The sequence below is a fragment of the Echinops telfairi genome, unplaced genomic scaffold (assembly GCF_000313985.2).
Source record: "Echinops telfairi isolate 266 unplaced genomic scaffold, ASM31398v2 ScPeMD7_23;HRSCAF=83, whole genome shotgun sequence".
NCBI lineage: Eukaryota > Metazoa > Chordata > Mammalia > Afrosoricida > Tenrecidae > Echinops > Echinops telfairi.
The window spans coordinates 5,312,941-5,319,162 of NW_022103920.1; the positions used below are offsets into that span (position 1 = coordinate 5,312,941).

The following is a 6,222-nucleotide window of genomic DNA, read 5'->3' on the forward strand; positions in this document are numbered from 1 at the left end:
ATTTCAAAGGGACAAGTATAACATGAGTCCCCTGAGGTAAGTACAATCAGCACAGCAGGAATAGAAGAATAGACACTTATCTCACAATACACGGGTGGAAGCATAGGTAGTCAGGGGGTGGGGAGGTCAGACCAAACCCAGGGAGGTACATGTGAGTCCAAAATAAAGAAGGGGAAAGGGGGAAGGAGCAGAGAGAATAGGGGTGGGGAAAAACTGAGATGATAACATGGGGGGGGACAGGGCACTAACCCACCCAGGGGAAGAGTAGTGCTTGTGTCTCCACAGAAGTAGAGTGTGCACACAGACCTCACCATGACACGCCAAACCAGGAGGGCAACATGCACGTAGAGGGACCCATGAAAAGACTGAAATATAGGGCCAGCCCCAACCAGAGCCAGCCTGACCCCCACTGTGGAAGGGTGTGCCACAGAGAAGGACACTGGACCTTCTGGTGAGGAAAGGAGCCAACCCACCATACCCAGAAGGAAGCAGAAGCAAATGAAGGGGAGGAAGGGAGTGGAGCGCACCCTGGCCCACCAAGCCCTGAGGACAATAGCCCTGCTCAGAGCAGCCAAGGCACAGGGAGGACCATATGGCCGGCTGCACTATGAGACACGACATCCCTCACTCACTGACCCATAGCCCTACAGGCGACAACACTGGAGGCACAGGGAGGGATGGGTGCCGAAGCTGACCCCACCACACCGAGGCAAAGCACTACGAGCGTGCAACAGAACAGCAAGGGGAGCAGAACAAGGAAGTCCCGAGGGAGTACCAAAAATAGACGTAGGGGCCAGGGTGTGGAACCCCATCAGACCCAACCGGAAAACGTCAGCAAACGGACCTTGAACTATTTACAGGCTTTTCTTTCTCTTTTTTTTTCTTTTCATTTTGGATTTTGTGTGTCATTGGCTTGTTGTTGTTGCTGCTGTCATGATTTTGTTCTTCTGTGTCACTTTGTTTGGCACTGTCTTGTTTTTATGTGCATATTATTATCTCTGCATGTCTCTCTAGATAAGATAGGCGGGATAAACAATGTGGAGAAGAAAAAAAATGGTACTGATGGCTCTGGGGGGACATGGGAGAGGGGAAGGTGGGGGAAAGGAAGTGGTGTTAACCAACCCAGGGACAAGGGAACAACAAGTGATTCAAAACCAGTGGCAAGGAGTGGGTGGGAGGCCTGGTAGGGAGTGATCAAAGGCAATGTAACTGGCAGGCATTACTGAAACCCAAATGAAGGCTGAGCATGATAGTGGGACAAGAGGAAAGTAGAAGGAAAAAGAGGAAAGAACTAGAATGCAAAGGGCATATATAGAGACCTAAATACAGGCATGTATATATGTAAATATATTTATATATGATGATGGGGAAATAGATCTATGTGAATATATTTATAGGTTTAGTATTAAGGTAGCAGATGGACATTGGGCCTCCACTCAAGTCCTCCCTCAATACAAGAACACTTTGTTCTATTAAACTGACATTCCACGATGCTCATCTTCCCCATAGAAATACTGAAGACAGATGTGTGCATAAGCAAGTGTGGTGAAGAAGGTTGATGGTTCCTGGCTATCGAGAGATATAGTGTCTGGGGTCTTAAAGGCTTGAAGGTAAACAAGTGGCCACCTAGCCCAGAAGCAACAAAGCCCATATGGAAGAAGCACACCTGCCTGTGTGATCACGAGGTGTCAAACGGATCAGGTATCAAGCACCAAAGAACCAAAGAACATATCATCGTGAATGAGGGGGAGTGCGGGGTGGGGACCCAAGGCCCATCTGTAAGCAACTGGACATCCCTTTGTAGAAAGGTAGCAGGGAGGAGACAAGTCAGTCAGGGTGCAGTGTAGCAATGATGAAACACACAACTTTCCTCTAGTTATTAAATGCTTCCTCCCCACTATCATGATCCCAATTCTATCTTACAAACCTGGCGAGACCAGAGGATGTACATTGGTGCAGATAGGAAGTGGAAACAGAGAATCCAGGACAGATGAACCCCTCAGGACTGGTGGTGAAAGTGGCAATACTGGAAGGGTAGAGGGAAGGTGGGCTAGAAAAGGGGAACCGATTACAAGGATCTAGATATACCTCCTCCCTGGAGGATGGACAATAGAAAAGTGGGTGAAGAGAGACGTTGGACAGTGTAAGATATAATCAAATAATAATAATTTATAAATTATCAAGGGTTCATGAGGGAGGAGAAAAAATGAGGAGCTGATACCAAGGGCTCAAGTGGAAATCAAATGTTTTGAGAATGATGAAGGCAACAAATGTACAAATGCGCTTGACACAACGGATGTATATATAGATCGTGATAAGAGTTGTATGAGCACCCAATAAAATGATTTAAATTAAAAAAGGAGAAGTAGTGAGAGTGGCAAGACTTTATCTCATGTACTTTGGACAGGTTATCCAATCTCTGGAGAAGCCCGTCGTGCTTGGCAAAGTAGAGCGTCAGCGGAAAAGCGGTTGACACTGCAGGAGCTGGGTTGACACAGAGCCTGCAGCCGTGGGCTCCACCTTTGTAACGGTTGCAAGGACAGCCGGTCAGGGCTGCGTCTCCTCCTGGTGCTGAGTCAGGAGCGGTCGGGACGCTGCCAACAACGGCAAGTGGGACGACAGTATCTTTGTCACGCTGGCCTCCTGCCACCCTCCATTTTGTGAGAATGGCAAGAACGTGTTGTAAATGACAGCGCATTTAGATCATTCCATTACTGTCGGCCAAAGGAAGGCTTAGTGATGTGCTGCTGAAAATCAGCCGAAGGAAGCCCTGGGAGCCCCCCCAGCCCACCTCACAGTCAGTCCATCACGGGCATGACCCGGAGGACGCAGGGCTCGGCCGCCGTGGGTCCCTTCGAGCGCAGGCTCACCGCGAGTCAGGGACGGCTCGCCAACGGCTCACAACACCGCTGGCCACAGAGAGGACCGCAAGAGGCCCTGACTCAGAACCAGAATGCTATAAGGACATTTTCATGACGCAACTGACTCTCCGCTCAGCAGAGGCCAGCACAGGGTCAGCCGACATGATTGGAAATGCATTTTGATATGATAGCCTATCTGCAAAGTGCTTTATGATCCCCACACACCAGGTGAATGCACACATAATCTCAGACCAAAGGTTCAGAAAGCCAGGAAGCAACGGAAGATTGTTCCCCGGAGGCTTGTCCTTCCAAACCCGGTTTCCCTACACTCTCTGCCTCTCCCAGGCTGCTCAGCATCAAACCACAAAGGGCCTCCCACCCCTTCTCCCCCTGCCATCCGCCCCCACCCCCGGCCTTCCTGACTTCATTCTCCCAAACTACAGGAGCTAAAGTCCTCTGTTTAGCCGTGACATGGGACCCTGCCTTGCTGTCACACACCCTGCCATGCGGGTGTGTTCTCCCATGACCTCCCCTGTCTCCTCGGCAGAGGAAAGCAGCTGAGGTGGTGGGCCGAGGAATAGGTGACAAAACAACGGACTTCTCATCAATCAGTGACAACCTGATTAGCCAGCCCAGTGCCTCTGACTATGCAGAAGGCAGCGCGGCTGCGAGAGCTACTTCTCTTCCACTGCAAAGATGGCCCTGCCTCTTCTACACTTCATCACCCCAACTCGGACTATCTTCACCTGGACTGGCTCCACCCCGCCTCACTTCCAACGGCTTTAGGAGGAACCTCACAATCCTCATCTTGCTGGTAAAATTCCACAGAGGTGAATCCCACTCCTCCATTAGCCAATCAGGAAAGGAATAATCTTTTGTCTGCTGGCAAGAGAGTTGTAGAGTATCTGCCACCGTGACCATATGTCTCCGGTGGTGGCTAATACCTGTGAGATGGAAGATGGTTCTCTACAGAAGCATTTTATTCTTATCATTATTATTGTAAATTTTTTATACACTGGGCTAGAGATGGTGAGGAAAACAGTACCCACACATTGCTAGTCAAACTGTAAGCAACGTGCTGCACAAAGGGCATTTGGCGAAGACTCTTAAAGTGACTTATCCCCAGGAGATGGCCCAAGATGGTGGTTTAGTCAGATATGCCATGCTCTCTTCCTGCAGCAAAGAGCAGAGAAACGAAGGGAAACGGGTACAGGTGACAATCCTGAAGAATAAAGAATTGTGTTGAGCACAAACGAAATTACCGGAACAAAAACAGTGCACCAGGTGCAATGTGGAGCTGAGGCACCCTGACAGCCAGCCCACTACAGCATAGCCACGCTGAGCCAAGGCCAGTACTGATCCCGGGTGAGGGACACCGCAAGACAAGGACCCAGGATCCCTCAAAGGAGACAGAGTAGCTGTGTGGACCAGCCAGGACAAAGTTGGTTGAGCAGGACATGAACTTGAGCTGAGGAAAGGGAGGGCAGGAAGGACAGTGACAGGTCCAGGGATCCTAAAGTCCACAGAACAGGAGGGGACCAGGATCCAGAGATAGGACTCCTCATCAGAGGCTGTCCCTGGCTGTTAGGGGGTGGTGCACCTGAGTTAAAGACTCCCTGAGGACCTGTAGAAGCTCTCCCCCGACTGGACTCCGGGCAGCTCCACTGAGGTCAGTTTCTAACAGCTTGACTTGGTCACTAAGACGTGTCCAGTGACAAGAGGAGTGTGGCCCCCCTTCCGCATCTGCTTCCTGGTCACTAGCAACACGAATTCTCCCCTCCCCAATCGTTCCACCTGCCTGGTACGAGACCACAGGATACACCCTCACCCTACATTGCTGGCTGTTTCCCACCGCCCATCTGGTGATCAGCAGAGGGCATGCCTTCCCTGCCAGTCACCCAGCACACATACTCACCCACAAACCCCTTGCTCACCGCCCCACCTACCCAGGGATTGGCAGGGAGTGCACCTGTGTGACTGGCTACCCACCACACCTAGAAGCTGGTTCTTTGAGAGGATCAATGTGACAAAAGAAAAAATGAGGAAGACGTGAATAGCAAAAGGACACTCCAGAGAGGAGACATTGTAAGAGTGGTGTGGAGATAGAGTGTGACAGAATAGTGTGAGGGCGGGGAGAAGGTGGTCTAACAATTAGAAAACCAAGAGAAATGGGGGGGGGGGGCTAGAATCTTCTAGAAACACACTACCTACCCAAACGAACAGAAACAGAGGTAGGAACACTACATAACCCTGTCCCCAAAGAAGACAGTGAAGATGTCCCGAGGGAAATGTCCAACCATAACAAAGCAATGCCATCCCAGTTGACTCCATTACTGCCAGACTTTCGGACGGTGCCACCAGTTCTACTCACCACCTTCCAGAACCTAGAGAGGGAACGGCCAGTGAGCCCTGGCACTGCACTCCACCTCACCCTCCATCCAGTGCCATCTGGATGCTGCTGTCTCCTGACACCTTCCAGACCCCTCCGGAAACGTCTGGAAACATCCACACAGGCAAACACAAACCAGACCCTAGGCACACTTCAGAGTCTTCCCAAATCTGGGTCTTTCCTTGGTCAATAGAGACACCCAACCCACCAGAGAAGCAAGAGTCCCTCTGTTTCCTGCCTGCGGCGCCACTCCTCAACTCCTCCTCCCTGAGGAAGTCTTGTCCTAATCTACCCCACCCCCAAGCCCTCAGTTCTGCCTCTCCTTCCCCACTTCCTCTCCTGCATCTGAAACGATCTCTGCCCCTTTCCAGCACCCGGTTTTCAATCTCTCCTCAGGCCAGCAGGCACAGAGTCAACCACAAACACCCAGGGTCAGCTCAACGGGGGCATGGACACAGCCTGGGTCTGGAGGAGTTCACTGCGCCCACCAACCTCAGCAAAGGCAGGTGGTCTGGGGTTGGTGCTGCATGTGTCACGGTGCAATTGTCTCTCGTTTGCTGTAGATGCTGTGCCCACTTGTCTGAGTGGAAGGCATTGCAAGAGCATTCAGAATAAAAGAGATCAGCACAGATACACACACACACAGCGCACCCTAGAGGGACCCGCCAGAGCTCAGGAACCTACCTTGTCCAACACCTGGCCACTGCTCCTCACCCTCTGAAAGATGGCCCAGCAAAACCATGAGAGGCACAAGGCTAATTTATGAGCCAACTAACAGGCAGGAAACAGCTTCTGCCAATGACAGTCAGCTGTAATCCTCAGAGCCAGATCTGCTGGTTAATTAATAATCAAGGTCTTTCCTGGGCAGAAAATCTCCAAGATCTCATTACAGGAAGTAACCTATGACTCCCCTTGCCCCCGGGCCCTGGTATGATGGGAAACAGAATCACCACCCAGGACCCCCAGGGGAGC

General features: G+C 51.1%; 1 protein-coding gene across 1 annotated transcript in view; it reads right to left on the minus strand.

Moving 5' to 3' along the window:
* Positions 1-6,009, minus strand: part of LOC101652663 (maltase-glucoamylase, intestinal) — an 86,839-nt gene extending 80,830 nt beyond the window's left edge. The window contains exon 1 of the mRNA XM_045288906.1: positions 5,935-6,009. The gene's annotated coding sequence lies outside the window, so the exon portion shown is untranslated. The remainder of the gene's footprint in view (positions 1-5,934) is intronic.
* Between the last annotated feature and the right edge of the window lie 213 nt (positions 6,010-6,222).